The 19,628-nt window shown below is 39.1% G+C and overlaps 1 protein-coding gene and 1 non-coding gene across 2 annotated transcripts in view; one reads left to right on the top strand and one right to left on the bottom strand.

Moving 5' to 3' along the window:
• Window positions 1–19,628, bottom strand: part of BMPR1A (bone morphogenetic protein receptor type 1A) — a 130,317-nt gene that overhangs the window by 63,678 nt on the left and 47,011 nt on the right. The gene's annotated exons all lie outside the window — the stretch shown is intronic.
• On the top strand, window positions 12,560–12,666 carry LOC132542696 (U6 spliceosomal RNA). The gene has a single exon (XR_009553664.1). It is a non-coding gene; the product is annotated as a U6 spliceosomal RNA (small nuclear RNA).

Genomic DNA, 19,628 nt, shown 5'->3' with positions numbered 1-19,628 from the left:
TCCAATCCAACGACAATGACAGCAATAACAACAACGACGATAAACAAGGGGAACAAAAGGGAAAAAAAAAGTGAGGGCAGCATCTTAGAAGTGAATAAAAATGTGCATCAGCTTCCACATGGGGTCAACCATCTTTGCCCAAGTGGCTTACATGCTTATTTGGTGTGTGCCTTTCATTTTCATTTCAAAAGTTTAAATATATCACCACCAAGTTGCAGAAACTACCAGGACGCCAACCAGACTTCCCTGGGCAGACCACCTCACTAATGTTTATCTTCACCTTTCCAGAGCCCTGCCCGACTAGGGAAAGATACAACAGGCTGGAGGTATGGATTGAGATACCAATGCCCATGTCCAACGGAAAAGCAATTATACAAGCCACAACTCCTACATTCTGCACCCCAAAAAGAAATTTGGTCCATTATCCCCCCTCACCTACCCAGAGGAGAAACGTTAGGGGAAGCTGACCAGAGGGCTCTGAACACCAATTCCATCAAAACCTAGAGAGAAAAGAGCAAAAAAAAAAAAAAGACATCCAGAAGTAGTAAGAGATGTGTCAATGTGACTTAGAAAGGAAGAGAAGGAAAGGTTCAGACAGAGAAATAATAGTCAATCCCTATCTGTGACCTTGGGAGAACTACTGTAGTTTCCAGTGGAGGGCATGGGGACACAGAACTCCTGTGATAGGAACAGGGTGATATTATATTTGTTATCTCACAATTTTGTAAACCAATACTGAATCACTAATAAAGAAAAAAAGAAAGATAAAAGCTTAAAATATCTGGGACATGAAGAACCCTATAAGGAATACTTAAGAGTTGGAGGTAAGAGGCTTTAATAATGGAATAAAATCACTAGTATTTGAGTCTTACACACACACACACACACACACACACACAAAGTCATGGGACATATACTCAATGGAGCACTACTCTGCAGTTAAAAAAAAAAAAGACTATAATGTGCCCTTTGGGACTAAATGCATAGGACTGGCAGTGATTATGAAGTAAGTAAATGAAAGACAACTAAGGGATGATTTCACTCATAAGTGGAATATAGAGAACTAAAACACATGAATTAGAATACACACAAACACACACACACACACACACAGTCAACCCATATCTTGGGAGAACTATGGCAGTTACTTCTGGAGGTGGGGGAGAGGAAGGAGTGACACAGAACTTTGGTGGTGAAGAGTGAAGTGGAATTATAACCATATTATCTTATAATATTGTAAATCACTAATAAGGAAAAAAGAAAATATTGGTCTTCCATTTATGGAAGAGGAAACATAGGAAAAGAAACTTTAGAAAAAATATAGGAGACAAGAAAAGAAAACTAAAAACAAACAAAAAGAATCAAAGAGGTGAGTGAGCAGTAGAAATATGTGAGGTCTTATGTTTAACCCACAACACTGTATAAAAACAGGAAAGATAAAAACAGCAGAAAATAGCACTGAGTGGAGTACTAGTCTTGTATGGACAAAGTAAGATCCTGAGTTTGATTCCTGGTAACATATGCTAGAGCGAAGTTCTGGTCCCACCCCCCAATTGATAGATGACTATAAAATAAAAGGCATGTATGCACACACACCCCAGACAATATGAATGACGTGTGTGTGTGTGTGTGTGTGTGTGTGTGTGTGTACTCAGTAATAAAGAATAAAATCAAAGAAACATGAATGAATAAAAATAGTGGTGAGGGGTTGGTAGCTCAGCGGGTTGAGAGTACATGGCGCAAAGCACAAGGACCAGTTTAAGGATCATGGTAGGAGCCTCTGGCTTCCCACCTGTAGAGGGGGGTCGCCTCACAAGCAGTAAAGCAGGTCTGCAGGTGTCTTTCTCTCCCCCTCTGTACCTGTGCTGCTGGGGATTGAACTCAGGACCTCATGCTTGAGAGTCTGATGCTTTATCCACTGTGCCACCTCACAGATTACTCACATGTATCTTTTACTTTCCCCCTGTCTCCTCTCCTTTGTCAATTTCTCTCTGTCCTGTCCAACAACAACATCAGTGGCAACAATAATAATGACAACAACAAAGGCAACAAAAATGGGGAAAAAATGGCCTCTAGGAGCAGTGGATTTGTGGTGCAGGCACCAAGCACCAGCAATAATGCTAGAGGCAAAAAAAAAAAAAGTTGTAGTGAACAAGAAGAGCTAAGCCTTAAATAAATGAAAGCATAAAATAATTCTAAGGAAAATGACAAAAATTATTCTTTTTCACATAAAAGAAATCATGAAGGGGGGCTGGGTGGTGGTGCAATGGGTTAAGCGCACATGGTACCAAGCACAAGGGCCAGTACAAGGATCCCAGTTCAAGCTCCTGGCTCCTCACCTGCGGGGGGGTCGCTTCACAAGTGGTGAAGCTGAATGGCAAGTGTTTTAGCTTTCTCTCCCCCTCTCTGTCTTCCCCACCTCTCTCAATTTCTCTCTTTCCTATACAATAAAACGGAAAAAATGATCACCAGGTGCAGTGAATTCATACATAGTGCAGGCACCAAGCCCCAGCGATAACCTGGAGGCATAAAAAAATCATGAGAAGTTGGCAGTAGCGCAGCAGGTTAAGTGCACATGGTGCAAAGCGCAAGGACCCACGTAAGGATCTCGGTCTGAGGCCCCAGCTCCCCACCTGCAGGGGAGTCGCTTCACGGGTGGTGAAGCAGGTTTGCAGGTATCTATCTTTCTCTCCCCGTCTCTGTATCTATCTTTCTCTCCCCGTCTCTGACTTCCCCTACTCTCTCCATTTCACTCTGTCCTATGCAACAATGACGACAACAATAATAACTACAACAATAAAACAAGGGCAACATAAATAAATAAATAAAATATTAAAAAAGAAATCATTAAGAATTAAATACTAAGCATATAAACTATACAAAATAGTAGAAACAAATAACAAAAAATTTTCCTATAATAAAAAAAGTAAAGCTGTATATTTAAGATATATAAAACACACTTGAGAAAACTGGCCCATACCAATCAATAAGCTTTATGAGAGTAAAATTACAGGACTTTAAAAAGGAAAACACACACACACACATACAACTACTGAGCCTGTAGGCTAAAATGTCAAGAAACTTAAAAATAAAATTATACTACACACATATTTTTCAAAAAACAACACCTGGGGCCAAAAAAATAAAGTTCAAAGTTCAAAAACTCAAGGAAAAATAAATTACAGTAAAATGAAATGCAGTAAAGCTGTATTTCAAGTACAACCAATACACACAAGGAATATGAAATAATTAGGGGCTACTGTTGTCATGTGTCAAGAACTGTACTAGAGAATGAGCTTCAAAAATCACCATTACCATGGGGATACTAACATAAAGACTAAGTGAGCAATAGTTACATATCTACAAACTAAAGGAGGATAAAAATAAGAGGGTAACCAGTGCATAATGGCTATATGAACCAGTAGTGTATTAGCATAACTATATGTTTTTTTTTTCAGTCTGTGACTTGCCTTAGTTTCTAGAAATTGTCTGGTTTATGTGCTGTTTTTCTGCCACCACAATTATCCCTCCCTGTGGCTCCAGTGCTTGCAAAATGACTTCCCTGCTTCGGGTGGCCATTTATTTGTTTTTTTTTATTTTACTTATAGAGACAAAAAGAAATAGTGAAAAAGAGACATCTGCAACACTGCTCCACAGCTTGTGAAGCTTTCCCCTCTGCAGCTGGGAACCAGAATTTGAACCTGGGTTCTTGTGCTGATAACCTGTGTGCTCAATGAGGTGCGCTATTGCTCAGCCCCTTGGATGTATTTATTTTAACAGGTGATAAAATAAATCTTAGACCTAAAACAAAATGAAAGACTCTTAGAAACTAACATAGTACAAAAGTAGGTAACTTGTATTTGGCATTGATATTTTTGATACTAAGCCACAAAATTTACTTCTCCACAAGAGAAATAATTGATGGGCCGTACATCATTAAAATTTTTAAATTCTGGTATGTGAGAGACAATGTCTAAAAACCAAGGCAAGTCACAGACTGTGAAAAAATAATTACAGAGGACACAGATTATCCATGATATATAAAGAACTTTTTTTTAAAAAAAAGCAAACCAATTTGAAATAACTGTGAATATACACTTCAGCAAATAAAATGTACAAATGGTAAATAAGAATACATTAAACATCAAATACCACCAGCAGATTGCAAGTTAAAATAATAATCAGAAAGTTAACATAATACAATTATTAGAAAATGGCCAAAATCTTAAATACTGGCAATATCAAATGCATGTAGGAACGCAGAGCAGTATCAGGGAGAACTACCATGGTAACAAAAGATTTTCATGACTGATGCTCCAAGGTCTCAGTCTCAATCCCCAGAGATACCATAAACCAGAGCTAAGCAGTGCTCTGGTTTAAAAAAATAAAGAAAAAATGAGGGAATAGGAATGGGGTGGGCAGTGGCACACCCAGTTGAGTGCACACTTTACCATGTACAAGAACCCAGGTTCAAACTCCCACCCCCATCTGCAGGGGTAAAGCTTCATGAGCTGTCAAGTAGGTCAAGTAGGTCTGCACATGTCTGTCTCTGTCTCTTACCAAAGCATTAATCAGCTCTGGCTCTGTGGGGGTCTGAACCTGGGACTTTGGAGTCTCAGGCATAAGAGTCTTTGCATAACCACTATGCTATCTACCCCATTCTCTTTTTTAAAATTTTTATAATTATAAAATGAAAATACTGACAAGACCATAGGATAAGAGGGGTACAATTTCAAACAATTCCCATCACCAGAACTCTGGATCCTATCCCCTCCTTTGATAGTTTTCCTATTCTTTATCCTTCTGGGAGTATGGACCCAGGATCATAATAGGTTGCAGAAGGTGGAAGGTCTGGCTTTTATAACTGCTTCCTGCTGAACATGGGCATTGGCAGGTTGATCCATACTCCCAACTTGTCTCTCTCTTTCTCTAGTGGGGCGGGGCTTTGCTTCAGGACACACTAGTGGGGTTGTCTGCCCAGGTCTTTCTCTTTTTATCTCCCTCTCCCCTTTCAATTTCTCTGTCCAATCTAATAAAAAAAGTTAAAATAAAAAAAAAAAGCCACCAAGAGCAGTGGATTTGTCATGCAGGTCTCAGGCCCCAGTGATACCCCTATTGGCAGAGAGTGTGTGTGTTAAGCGTGGAGCAAAGGACAGCTCATTCATTGCTGGTAGGAGTGCAAAATGTTCAGAATGTTATGGTCACATTGAAAGAGTTTGGCAGTTTCCTATAAAACTGAACATGTCCTTACCATAGAATTCAGAAATCATGTTCACTTGTATACCAAATGACTTGAAAATATATACTGCACAAAAGCGTGCACAAGGATTTATAGCAGTTTTACTCGTAACTGTCAAAACTCAAAAACAACCAAGATTTCCTTCAGTAAGAAAATAAACATTACCAGACAATGAGATATATTCAGAGTCAGAAAGAAATGAGCTACTAAGCCATGAAAAGATGTTAAACTCAAGAAGAAGAATCATCATCTACAAAATCTGGGGGTAAAATTAAGTTGCTCCCAATTTCTTGTGCTTGCATGCTTTGTAGATCCATCCATCCATCCATCCATCCATCCATCCATCCATCCATCCATCCATCCAATTTGTAATTAAGTTACCCCATTCATTATTTAACAAAAGGGATGGTGCATTTAAGAGATCTGTTGGGAAAAGGGATAGTTGTTATTCACTATTGCTCCTTCTACCATGACTTTCAACTCGTGGCCAACCTCCTCTGCCCTGTTTTGGCTATTTCACCAGTCCTTCAAAATCATCCTGGCCTGGCATAGACTCAGTTGCATAACTAAATTCAAAGAATCAAATTCTCCACTCTAGGAAAAACCTTTTAAATCAAACTCTAGCCTTCTTATTAGTTCAAAATGGCATGCTGTTAAAGCTAAGAATTTCTGAGGGCAGTGCCATCAATTTATAGAAAGGCTCTAAAAACACTTGGCAAGAACTGGAAAAGAGTGGTCTGGGAGGTGGTGCAATGAATAAAACATTGAACTCTCTAGTATTAGGTCCTGAGTTCAATCCCTGGCAGCACATATACCAGAGTGATGCCTGGTTCTCTCTTTTCCTATCTTTCTCATGAATAAATAAATAAAATATTAAAAAAGAAAGAAAGAAAGAACTGGAGAAGTTACAGTATGTTTCACACATCCATAGGAAAATTAAATTCATTTTCTTTATCACCACAGTGTGCAAAAGATGCAGTTATACATTCCTTGAACTTTTCAGTTCTAACAAAACAAAATGTGAAAAACTGGTGAGGAAAAAGGAGATATACTGATATTATCTACAATATTCTTCAGTATTAATTGTATTTTAGCAGATTTTTGAAACATAAAACCGTAAGTAAAACCATACACGTGAGTAGTCTGTGAGGTGGCACAGTGAATAAAGCATCGGACTCTCAAGCATGAGGTCCTGAGTTCAATCCCCAGCAGCACAGGTACCAGAGTGATGTCTGGCTCTTTCTCTCTCCTCATATGTTTCTCATTAATAAATAAATTTAAAAATTTTTAAAAATTTATTTATTCTCTTTTGTTGCCCTTTTTATTATTGTAGTTATTATTGTTGTTGTTATTGATGTTATCATCATTGTTGGATAGGACAGAGAGAAATGGAGAGAGGAAGGGAAGATGGGGGGGAGGGGGGAGAGATAGACACCTGCAGACCTGCTTCACCACCTGTGAAGCGACTCCCCTGCAGGTGGGGAGCCGGGGGCTCGAACCGAGATCCTTATGCCGGTCCTTGCGCTTTGCACCACTTGCACTTAATCCACTGCGCTACTGCCCCACTCCCAAAAAAATTTTTTTTTAAAAAGATATACTTGGGGAGTCAGGCGGTAGCACCACGGGTTAAGCGCACATGGCACAAAGCACAAGGACCGGTGTATTGTACCAAAGTAAAAGACTCTGGAGTGGGTGGGTGGGTGGACAGAATACAGGTCCATGAAGGATGATCAATGACATAGTGGGGGTTGTATTGTTAAATGTAATTTATTTCTTAAAAAAAAAACTGGTGAGAATAATTCTATCTACATTATGCTACAGAATATAGACCTATTCCTGCTTGTTACATCAGTGTACTGTCAAGCAAACTTACATTTGATTACGCTTGTTCAATTGAAGTGCAAACAAATTTTATATATACTTTTATTTTATATGAACACTTCATAAATTTACATGTCTTCTAGCTGGGGCCATGATAATTTTCGTGTATCCTTCCAATTTAACATTTGTGTTGCTGAAACAAGTACAAAAAAGTATATTCAAGGATCAAGTATGCAAATGTAAACAAATCTATTATTACCTACATTGAAAATAATCTGTAGAAGTTATAGATCAGGGGCCAGGTAGTGGAGCACCCTGTAAAGCACACACATTACCGTGCATAAAGACCTTGGGTCAAGCCCCTGGTTCTCGCCTGCAGGAAGTTTCACTAGCAGTGGACCACTGTTGGAGGTATCTTTCTCCCTCTTTCCCTTCCTATTTCTGTTCCTATCTGAATAAAAAAGGGAGGGAGGGTTAAAAAAACAAAACAAAACAAAAAAACGGCTGTAGGAAACAATGGAGTCACCATACAGGCCCCAAGCTCCAACAATAACCCTGGTAGCAAAATAATACTCCCCACCCAAAAATTGTGTGTGTATCAGTACCTTGTAGTGAGTGTAGTTTACAGAGGTTTAGGCATTTCTCACAAATGCACTATGGGGAAATACTATAGTACTGGGGGGGGGGGGAGAGAAAGAGAGAGAGAGAGAGAGAGAGAGTGTGTGTGTATGTGTACCTTGCAGTAAGTGTGGTTTACAGAGGTTTAGGCATTTCTCACAAATGAACTTTGGGGGAATACTATGGTACTAGGGGTAGCTCCGATGCTGTAGTGTTTCTCCCTCTGGCTGAAAAAGTGTCCCAGGAGGGGTGATGATACTGCATGTGCAAGGGGTCTAAGTTTGTTTTTTGGAGGGATGCTGATCTGTCAAATTTTCCTTATAAATATACATATTTCCATTTTTCAACTTTGTTTTTGCCTCCAGGGTTATTGTTGGGGCTCGGTGCCTACCCTACAAATCCAACTGCTCCTGGAGACCATTTCTTCCCATTTTTGTTGCCCTTATTGTTCATTGTTATTGTTATTGCTGCCATTGTTGGAAAGGACAGAGAGAAGTGGAGAGAGGAGGGAAAACAGAGAGGGGAAGAGAAAGACAGACACCTGCAAACCTGCTTCACCACCTGTAAATCGATCCCCCACTGTAGGTGGGGAGCCAGGGGCTCCAACCAGGATCCTTACACCAGTCCTTGCACTTTGCACCATGTGCACATAACCCGCGGCACTATTTCCCAGCCCCCCATTTCTCAAATTTTAATGATATATTAGGATATGGGATTAAAAAAAATTTTTTTAAGTCTGCTGTTATATCAGAATAGGGTTAAGTTCTCAAATAACATTATCTGTCCTTTCACCGTAACTAATGAGAAAGGAAAAAAAGTCATTCCGGGTCAGGGAAACTGTTTTATGGAAACTGCATGTTTATCCCAAATGTACATGGGATTTCTCTAAGTATTCTGGTTTCTGCCAATATCCCAAACACGTGCACGCTGGGTTCATAGGCTTGTTTCTAATATTCAAACCAGTGAGTGTGCACTGTAATAGAAGAGCATCATGGTTGGTTTACACCTTGTGTCCTCAGCTGCTGGAATAGTCTCAGGCCAAGCTTGACCATGAATATTAAGAAGCTGGTCATGAAACAAATGGATATAAATCATCATTTAATATGAGATGTGTTCTGGATCTTTTATTTCTAAATTTGATGAACTATGACCAGAAATATGTCAACTTTTTTTTTCTGCATTAGGGCCTGGTGCATACATGCATCCACTGCTCCCAAGGCCTAGCTTTTCTTTCCAGTGTGAAACTTTTTTTTTCATATTTATTTATTCCCTTTTGTTGCACTTGTTGTTTTATTGTTGTAGTTATTATTGTTGTTGTTATTGATGTCATTGTTGGATAGGGCAGAGAGAAATGGAGAGAGGAGGGGAAGACAGAGAGGGGGAGAGAAAGACATCTGCAGACCTGCTAACCACTTGTGAAGTAACTCCCCTGAAAGTGAATAGCTGGGGGCTCGAACAGGAATCCTTACTCTTTGCCTACTGCACCACCTGTGCTTAACCCGCTGCGCTGTCACCCGAATCCCTCTTTCCAGTGTGAAAATAGTCCCTTCAGCATTGCTTCACTGTACTCCCATGATGTGAAACTCCCATGTGGTCCTAGAGCTTGAACCTGGGGTCTTGTGGATGTTAATGTGCTCACTCTACAAAGTAAACTATCTCCCAAACCTCATTCAAAACTTAATTGTTATGGTCTGGGAGGTGGCACAGTGGATAAGGCACTGGATTCTCATCCATGAGGTCCTGAGTTCGATCCCCGGCAGCAAATGTACCAGAGTGATGTCTGGTTCTTTCTCTTCTATCTTTCTCATGAATAAATAAATAAATTCTTTTAAAAAAAAAAAAAGAAACTTAACTGTTAATCATATTTGTATTAGCCTGTAGTAAGAATGATCTTGCTAGTATAACATTTTGTTTCAAGTGGTAATACCTAAGTTAGAACAAACTGCATTACTTCAAAATGAAATTATTTTTTAAAAATAATAATTTCCTAGCAATATATTCACCAAAAGTACCTAGTGTAATGACACTCAACAATGAGAGTACCTAAAGCCTAGATGTTGGTCTCTATGTATTATTTCTCTATTAAAAGAAGCCTGGCCTGTTTAAAAGGCATGCTTCCACTTGCATCACAGATTAACTAAGACAAAAGAAAATCCAACATTATCTGGAATGTTATTTTGTTAAAATTGCAAAGAACTGTATTATATCCACAAAATCAGTCCACATGCAAAGAACACCAGAGCCAGGAAGAAAGGACTCCCACTATCAAAACTTGGAACAGTTTGAACAGCAAAAACAGTGATGGCGAAGTACTGATAGTTATAGTTATGGTTTCAGTTATGGTTATAACACACTGAACGAATCAGAAGTTAGCACATTCATACTGATTATAACTAGACAAATAAGCAGATAAAATAAGTATGTAAGCGAGTATGGAGAGTTCTCACAATTAATACAGAATGGTAAATATAATGAAGTAGTGAAACTTCAAAAAACAAAATCACCATACCACAACTAAGTATCACTACCAAGATGAGTTAACTAACTCTAAGGAAGAATGGAAGGAAGAATGGAAGAGCTTTATGAGTAGTAAGAAATCTTCATGGGCCAGGTGGTGGCGCATCTGGGTAAGTGTACACACTACAGTGCACAAGGACCCAGCTTCAAGCCCCTGCAGGGGAAAGGCTTCACAAGTGGTGAAGCATGGCTACAGATATTTCTCTAATCTCTTTCCCTTCTCTATCTCTCTCTTCCTCCTCAATTTCTCTGCCTCTAACAGATAAATTAAAAAAAAATTTTTTTAAGAAAGACATCTTCTTATTCTTCAATCATCTTCCCTACAGGTTACCTACTAGCTGTAAAAGGAAAATGGTTACTATACAATGGAGAAACTGGAGAACACCTTGGCCAGGTTGTCCAGTAGTAATGTTACCAGTAGCTAGTAGGACAAACATATTGTGCTTCTAAATGTGATATCTTGAGAAAGAACAAAGCATCATTCAGATTGAATCTTGATCAGTGATGTGTCACTTAAACATAACAATGAGGAAAAATATCAGATAGCTACAAATTGAGGGGTACTATATGAAATAACTGGCCTATATTCAAATATCTTAATGTCCTGAAAGAAAAACAACAACTAAGGGATTGTTCCAGATCAGATAGGCATGACAATGAAATATAATACGTGATCTCAGACTAAACCATCTCCCAGACTAGAAAAATCTAAAAAGGACTTAGTACAACTGACAAAACTGAATATATGCCGCAGATTGAAGTACTGTATCAATGTAACATTTCCAAAATTTAACAACCTATGTGTGATTATTAGAATAGAAAATATGCTTGTACTTAAAAATAAATAGAAACTAAAATAGTAAATGTAAGAAAGAAACCAGCAGCCAGAATTGAGCAGTGTTGATTTAAAGGTGGTGAGGGTGGACATAATGTATGCAACTGTACTCTGCAAGAGTTCGTTAAAAATAAGTGTGTCTCAGAAGCAACCAATGGCACAGCTACATACAAGATACTGGGTACTATACAGCAAACCCTAACAAAAGGACTTTTCAAAGTTAACCCAATTACCAAATAATGTGATGATAACATTAACTATCCATTGTCTTTTTGAACCCTAAGACAGCAGGAACCTCACATCTCCATTACAGAGTATCTACATTTTCCCCAGTCCTGGAACTTTAGGATAGGGCCCACTTAAACGCATGCCTCTCCCAATCCATAGCAAATAATATTGCTTCAGCCGATCGCAACCTAATCAACGCAATGATTGCCACCTCAACATGCTTCAGCTCAGACTGTGTCCAGAGACTTCACGTGTGGAATGACAACCCTTAAGCTTCATTACTCGGGTGAGACCTATCCTTTCATAGTATTCTCTAATTCCATCCAGGTGGTTCACTTTCTAACAAAGTCCCAAAACCTAGATATAGACCAGGTTCTGTAAGCGAGAGCCTATGTTCACACGTATCCATAAACTAGTGCAAAATATATACCTGAAAGCAGAAGTACAGTAGAGTTTGCAGTGAGTACCCCCCTAACACTTCCTCTCCACTATTCCAAGCTTTGTGTCCATGATTGCTCAACAATTTGTTTAGCTTTGTATGTTAACTCTCTTTTCAGCCACCAGGTTCCAGATGTCATCAGGATGCCGGCCAGGCTTCCCTAGACTGAAGACCCCACCAATGTGCCCTGGAGCTCCGCTTCCCCAGAAACCCACCCTACAAGGGAAAGAGAGAGGCAGACTGGGAGTATGGACCGACCAATCAACGTCCATGTTCAGCGGGGAAGCAATTACAGAAGCCAGACCTTCCACCCTCTGCAACCCACAGCGACCCTGGGTTCATGCTCCCAGAGGGATAGAGAATGGGAAAACTATCAGGGGAGGGGAGGGGATATGGAGAATGGGTGGTGGGAATTGTGTGGAGTTGTACCCCTTCTACCCTATGGTTTTGTTAATTTATCCTTTCTAAAATAAAAAATAAATTAAAAAAAAAAAGTGTGTCACGGGGGTCGGGGGTCAGGCGGTAGCAGCAGGTTAGGCACACGTGGCGCAAATGGCAAGGTGGTTTGAGCCCTGGCTCCCCACCTGCAGGGGAGTCTCTTCACAGGCGGTGAAGCAAGTCTGCAGGTGTCTTTTCTTTCTCTCTCCCTCTCTGTCTTCCCCTCCTCTCCATTTCTCTCTGTCCTATTCAACAACGAACGACATCAACAACAACAATAATAACTACAAAAAGGGCAACAAAAGGGGGAAAAATGGCTTCCAGGAACAGTGGATTCATGGTGCAGGCAATGAGCCCCAGCAATAACCCTGGAGGCAAAAATAATAAAATATATATATATATATATATATATATATATAGTCATGTGCTCACCTTGGCAGCACATATACTAAAATTGGAACGACACAGAGAAGATTATCACGGCCCCTGCGCAAGGATGACATGCAAATTCGTGAAGCGTTCCATATTTTTTAATATCAAATTTACTTTATTGAAACGTTAAAAACAATTAAAAATTACTACACATTAAAAAAAAATAGTGTGTCGGGCTGGAAGATAGCTCACCCAGTGGCGCACACACTTTGCTATGTGAGGAACCCAGACTTAAGCCCCCAGGTACCACATGGATCACCTTCACAAGCAGTGGCACAGAACTATGGTATCCCTCATCTCTCACCTTGTCAAAAAAAAAAAAAAAGTCCACTGAAAGCGGTAGGATGATCATGTAGGCACTAGCAGCCAAGAAAAAAAAAATCATTTTTAGTCATGTAGCCCCCTGGCAGCCAAAAAAAAAAAAAAAACAAGAATACAAATTTCCATGATATACTTTCACCAAATGGAGATATTTTAAATACACATATACTCTGGCTGACAAAGGAACTCACTTAATAGTGTGCTGCCTGGCTCAGCCCCTGGTGCTAGAAGCTTTGGTGATATGGTTAGTCGGTTGGTAGATCAGTTAGTCAGTCAGTGTCAGAGTCTCAGTCTCTCTCTCCCTCTCCATTTCCGTCTCTTAGAGGGAGATAGTAATTTGGTGGTGAGTTACATACCTATTGGGGGGATATTTGAGACTGTATACCTGAGACAATCTTGTGAAACAGTATTTCCTTAGTAAGATAAAATACAAGTTAAAATTTAAGAATTCGACCTTTCTATAATGAAAATCATGTGATAAGCAGGTAAAATAGCTCACTTATTGCACTGCTTTGCCATATGGGTCACCCAGGTTCAAGTCCCAAACCCAACACATTTCGGTGCCATGGTTCTCCCTGCACTTACTGTCTTCTCTCTACCTCTGCTGTCTGTCTGTCTGTCTCTCTGGAAAAGTTCACCTAGAGTTGTGAAGCCATAAAGACAACCAAAAAAGAAAAGCATGTGATGTAAAAAGTTATCATATTCAGAGCATTATCCCTGTGTTTTCACAGTAAACTAAAATCCAACTGAGAATAAATACACTAAAGTTAACTTTTAATTTAAAGTTAACTTTATATTCCATCAGAATCCAATGAGAATTTGTTAAAACTAAAATAAAAAAATTTAAGTACATTAAATGGCTTATATAAACAACACATTGCTTATATATTAAGAAAGTGGGTTATAAAACGAATTAGGAAAACAATATTCCAATTGTATCCTAAAATATAATATGCTAAAAAGCTGTACTGAAAGTTAAAAAAAAAACACGAAAAGACTAAAAAGACATTTTATGAATTAGAAAGATCTATACAGTAAACATATGTGTTCTCTTCAAAAGTAATCACGAATATTAATAGGGGGCTGCGGAATTTATCACCATAAGGACTCAAGCTCAAGCCCCTGTCCCCACTTACAGGAAGGAGGTTCATGAGTGATGGAGTGCTGCTGCAGGTAGCTCTCTCTCTCTCCCTCTTTCTGTCTACCTCTCTTGCCCTACTCTTCTCTGTCTCTATCATACAAAAGATAAAAAAAAAAATTATAGAATATTAACAGGCTTCTGAATATAATCAGAAAAAAAGACTCCAAAGATACATGGACAAAATAAACTATGGAATATTTTGAACTTTAGAAAGAAAAAACATGAAGGAAGATTTGCCTTAACAGATACTTAACACTAATATTGATTCTACTGTCAAGAGACAAAGTTTTAAGAGGAGCTCAAATACATTTGAGAATGTAATAGGGATGGGGGGGATAGCATAATGGTTATACAACAAGACTTTAGTGCCTGAAACTTCAATGTCCTAGGTTTAATCCCCAGCACCTTCATAAACCAGAGCTAAGAAGTGCTCTGGTTAAAAAATAAATATATATATATATTTTATTTATATATACATGTTTTACATATAATGCATATATATGCATGTATTACATATAATACACATATGTGTGTTTTGTATATATGTATTATATATGTATATAAAAATACATGTGTACATATGTATAAATACATATATATCTAACAAAAGTCAAACTAATGTAAGGTGCTTAGAGAATTAAGTTAACCATTTGGGTAAAAACTAAGATATATTTTTACCTCACACAACAAAACTTACAGCTATAAAATGTGAGCATATGTATTTTTAAACAATCCTGAAAGTACTGTTTAAAAGGGAAAGGGATTTCTAAGTTTAACATTAAAAATATAAATCACAAAGTACAAATAACAGGAAACAACTGATACAAATTATTATTACAGGGGTCCAGGAGATGGCTATTCCAATAAAGCACATATAAGTTACCATGTGGGAGGACCAGGGTTAGAGGCAAAGTCAGCACCTGAGAGTGTCTACAGGGGGGAAGCTTCACAAGTGGTGCAGTGGTGTCTCTCCCTTTCCTCCTTTGTTTCCCACCCTCTAGAGTGAAGAATTAATGGTAACCAGGAGCAGTGGAGTCATGCAGGTACCACCAATAATTTTGGTGTTAAAAAGATTTTAATATATATTCTTAAAGATAACACCATTGAATATAATTTTTGTTATATGCAGCGATCTTAATGACCCTGAGACATTATTATGCTGTGTTGTTTTTAAAAAAGAAGTATTTATGAGCAAGAGACAGAGAAAGAGACAAAAATCAAAGCATTACTCTACCATATGTGGTGTCTCAGTTTGAATTCTGGACCTTGAACTTGAGGCAAGGTGAGATCACTATTAGTAGTGTTTTACTCTGTCCACTGGACTACATATTAGAGAGAACAATTTTCCAATTTGATTTAAAAATTGGCTTTCTCTTATAATGATTATATGGGCTGAGCAAAAAAAAAAAATTAACTCTACAATTTGAAGTTATAAATTTCAGGCTAAGTGACCAGGATCTTTTGGCCAGACAACAGAGAGTATTAGAGGTTGGTGCATCTTCTACTTTAATTCAACTAACTGGTATAATTGGGGAAGACTAGTCTTGGGCTGAAATTTTTCCAGTTCATCAAGATAACCCTCAAATCTAGATTCGTGTATGTTTCAATTATTTGCAACTAATTATTATTTTTTTGGATCTCTTCTGTGCTGAATATTCTGTACATGTCCTCCCCCTATTTTTGGATGGGGTTATTTGTTGTCTTGTTGTTGAGTTTGGCAAGGTCTTCATATATTCTGGTTATTAGCCTCTTGTCTGATTTATGGCATGTAAAGATCTTCTCCCATTCTGTGCGGGTCTTTTGGTTTGGGTAGTGGTGTCTTTTGCTGTCCAGAAGTTTTTTAATTTGATGTAGTCCCATAGGTTTATGATTGCCTTAGTCTTCTTTGTAGTTAGATTCCTTTCATTGAAGATGTCTTTAAAATTTATGCAGAAAAGAGTTCTGCCAATATTTTTCTCTAAGTATCTGACAGTTTGTGGTCTAACATCCAAGTCCTTGATCCATTTGAGATTTACTTTTGTATTTGGTGAAATATAATGGTTCAGTTTCATTTTTCTACATGGTTCAACCCATTTTTTCCAACACCATTCGTTGAAGAGACTTTGCTTTCCCCATTTAATACTCTGGGCACCTTTGTCAAAGATTAGACGTCCATAGGTGTGGGGGCCTAACATATGGTCTGTCCTTGAAAATGACCCATGTGGACTTGAGGAAAATGTGTATTCCAGTTTCTTGGGATGAAGGACTCTGAAAATGTCCAATAGTTCTAGTTTATCTATCTCTTCATTTAGCTCCCTCATGTCTTTATTGATTTTCTGCCTGGATGATCTGTCAAGTTGAGAGAGTGGGGTGTTGAAGTCCCCTACTATGACTGTGTTGCTGTTAATATATTGCTGTAGCTCTTTCAGTAGAAGTCTGATGTATTTAGATGGCTTCTCATTGGGTGCCTAGATGTTAATAATTGTTAAGTCCTCTTGATTGACTGATCCTCTGAGCATTAAGTAGTGTCCATTCCTATCTTTTTAAATCTTATCTATTTTTTTAAAATATTTTATTTTATTTATTTATTCCCTTTTTGTTGCCCTTGTTTTATTGTTGTAGTTATTATTGTTGTTGTCGTCATTGTTGGATAGGACAGAGAGAAATGGAGAGAGGAGGGGAAGACAGAGAGGAGAAGAGGAAGATAGACACCTGCAGACCTGCTTCACCGCCTGTGAAGCGACTCCCCTGCAGGTGGGGAGCCGGGGGCTCGAACCAGGATCCTTATGCCGGTCCTTGTGCTTTGCGCCACCTGTGCTTAACCCGCTGCACTACAGCCCGACTCCCAATCTTATCTATTTTAAAGTCTATCATGTCAGATATGAGAATAGCTGTTCCTGCCCTTTTTTGTGGGCCATTGGCTTGTATGATAGTTTTCTATCCTTTCACTTTAAGTCTGTGTTTGTCTTGTTGAGTTAGGTGGGTTTCCTGTAGACAGCATATTGTTGGGTTGAGTTTTCTGTTCCATCTTCCTACTCTGTGCTTTTTAATAGGTGAATTCAGGCCACTGACATTTATTGAAATCAAAGACTGAAGAAATTTTAACGTCATTCTTGCAGATTTTTAGGGTGTTCTTATATATTTATGGTGGTCTGTTTATAAGAGACCTTTCAGAATTTCTGTCAGGGTAGGCTTGGTGATAGTTGAGTCTTTCAACTGTTGGTTGTCTGAGAAGATTTTTATGCCTCCATCTAGTCTGAATGACAGTCTAGCAGGATACAGTATTCTTGGTTGAAAGTCTTTCTCATTGAGCACTTGATAGATCTCCTGCCATTCAGTTCTGGCCTGTAGTATTTATGTGGAGAAGTCTGCCGCTAATCTTATGGGTTTTCCTCTGTAGGTGACTCTGTTTTTCTCTTGCAGCTTTCAGGATCCTTTCTTTATCCTTATTTCTTTCCATTCTAAATAGGCTGTGTCTTTGGTGTCTTTAAGTCTGGGTTAATTCTGTTTGGCACCCAATGGGTTTCTTGAACCTTTATGTCTTTGATGTTGTCTATACTAGAGAGGTTCTCAGCTATTATGGCCTGAAGAATGCTTTCTTCCCCTCCCTCTCTTTCTTCCACTGGTAAGCCAATAATGCATATCTTCTTTTTTTTAATATTTATTTATTTATTTATTCCCTTTTGTTGCCCTAGTTGTCTTCTTGTTGTAGTTATTGTTGGTTATTGTTGTTGTCATCATTGTTGGATAGGACAGAGAGAAATGGAGAGAGGAGGGGAAGATAGAGAGGGGAAGAGAAAGGCAGACACCTGCAGACCTGCTTCACCGCCTGTGAAGTGACTCCCCTGCAAGTGGGGAGCCGGAGGCTCGAACCAGGATCCTTATGCCGGTCCTTGTGCTTTGCACCACATGCGCTTAACCCTCTGCGCTACCGCCCGACTCCCGCATATGTTATTTCTTTTGAAGTCATCCCATAGGTCTCTGTTGTTGTTTTCAGTATCTCTTAATCTCTTTTTGAGATCTCTTACTTTTTTTTTAGTTGTCTCTAATTAGTCCTTGATCCTGCTAATTCTGTCTTCGGCCTCATTGTTCCTATTTTCTCTCCCCTCTACTGTTTTCTGGAGTTCATCTATTTTGTTACCCTGTTCTGATACTGTTTTAGCTTGTTCAGCTAGCTGTGTTCTTAGCTCAGCTATTTCAGCTTTCAGCTCTCTAATAACCTTGAAATAATTTGTGTTTTCTTCCAGGATCTCATTGGTTGTTTCTGCATTTCTGATGACAATTCTTTCAAACTCTTTACTCACTCCTATGATTAATTCCTTAACTAGTGTTCGGATGTTGACCTCATATTTTGTGCTTCACCCTTTGGGGGGCTTTTAGCTGGACTCTTGTCCTGGTTCATTTCTCCAATATTTCTTCTTCTTGGCTTAACCACTTTATATAGTATGTTTTGACGTCTCTCTTTCAGTACTTTTGAAATTACTGATCACTCTTGCCTGGATTGACTTGTGTCTAAGTAACGTAATTAAAGGGTTCACAGTTGTGGAAATTGACAGTTGTTTCAATAGTATTTTAATCCCTGAGTTGGAGCTTAAAAGCCTCTTTTGTTCTTTTTCTTCCCTGTAGGTTATGGGAGCCTGAGAGTTTGTAAACTATAAGTAGGCTTCTTAGCTGAATCACTGACTCTGGACCAAGAGATAAAGCAGGGTGGGGCAGAGATAATTCAGTGGTTATGCAGAGACTCTCACAGCCCCACTGCTAGGCTACCAAGGTACATATCTTTTCCTGAGTTTTCTCGTTAGTTCTCTGTTCCCTGGTGTCAGCACAGGGCCTCCAGGCTGCTGCTCCAGATTCTGAGGGCAGCAGCAATGGAGACTCACAGTTGCACTTGGTGAGTCTCAATGGAGTCCTCCCCCCATGCCTTCAGCCATTCCCTTGCTGGTGAAACACACTGAGGTGGTGTCTGAACTGGCAAACTGCCAGACTGCTACCAACCACTGAATCGCTCCCTGGGCTCCTCGCTGTTCACAAGCCACATGTGTTTGCACTCACTGGTGATTTGGTGGGTTCCTGAAGTCATTCTAGTCCTGTCCTGTTTTGGTCCTTGGCATTCCTCTGCAACTAATTTTTGAAAAGTAAAGTACAAGTCAAGCATAACACACCTACAGGTCAAGTTAGTTTGCAATTTCTAGGTTAAGTTATCCTGGTGAACCTGCTTTTTTTTTTCCCACATTTTTCTTATTTTGGGGTTATTCTTCAATCTAAGCAAAGATATTACATATCTTACTGCAGCCGAGGAGCTGATGTAGTAGTTCTATCATTTTTTAAATTACTATGTAAGAGTAATGAAAAGTTTATATTCTGGGAGTCGGGCTATAGTGCAGTGGGTTAAGCGAAGGTGGCGCAAAGTGCAAGGACCTGCGTAAGGATCCTGGTTTGAGCCCCTGGCTCCCCACCTGCTGGGGAGTCTCTTCACAAGTGGTGAAGCAGGTCTGCAGGTGTCTATCTTTCTCTCCCCCTCTCTGTCTTCCCCCACCTCTCTCCATTTCTCTCTGTCCTATCCAACAACAATGATATCAACATTTATAATAACTATAACAATAAAAAAACAAGGGCAACA

This window comes from Erinaceus europaeus, chromosome 1, assembly GCF_950295315.1.
Source record: "Erinaceus europaeus chromosome 1, mEriEur2.1, whole genome shotgun sequence".
Taxonomy (NCBI): domain Eukaryota; kingdom Metazoa; phylum Chordata; class Mammalia; order Eulipotyphla; family Erinaceidae; genus Erinaceus; species Erinaceus europaeus.
Note: the sequence above shows the minus strand (reverse complement) of the source record. Positions and strands in the feature narration are given on the sequence as shown.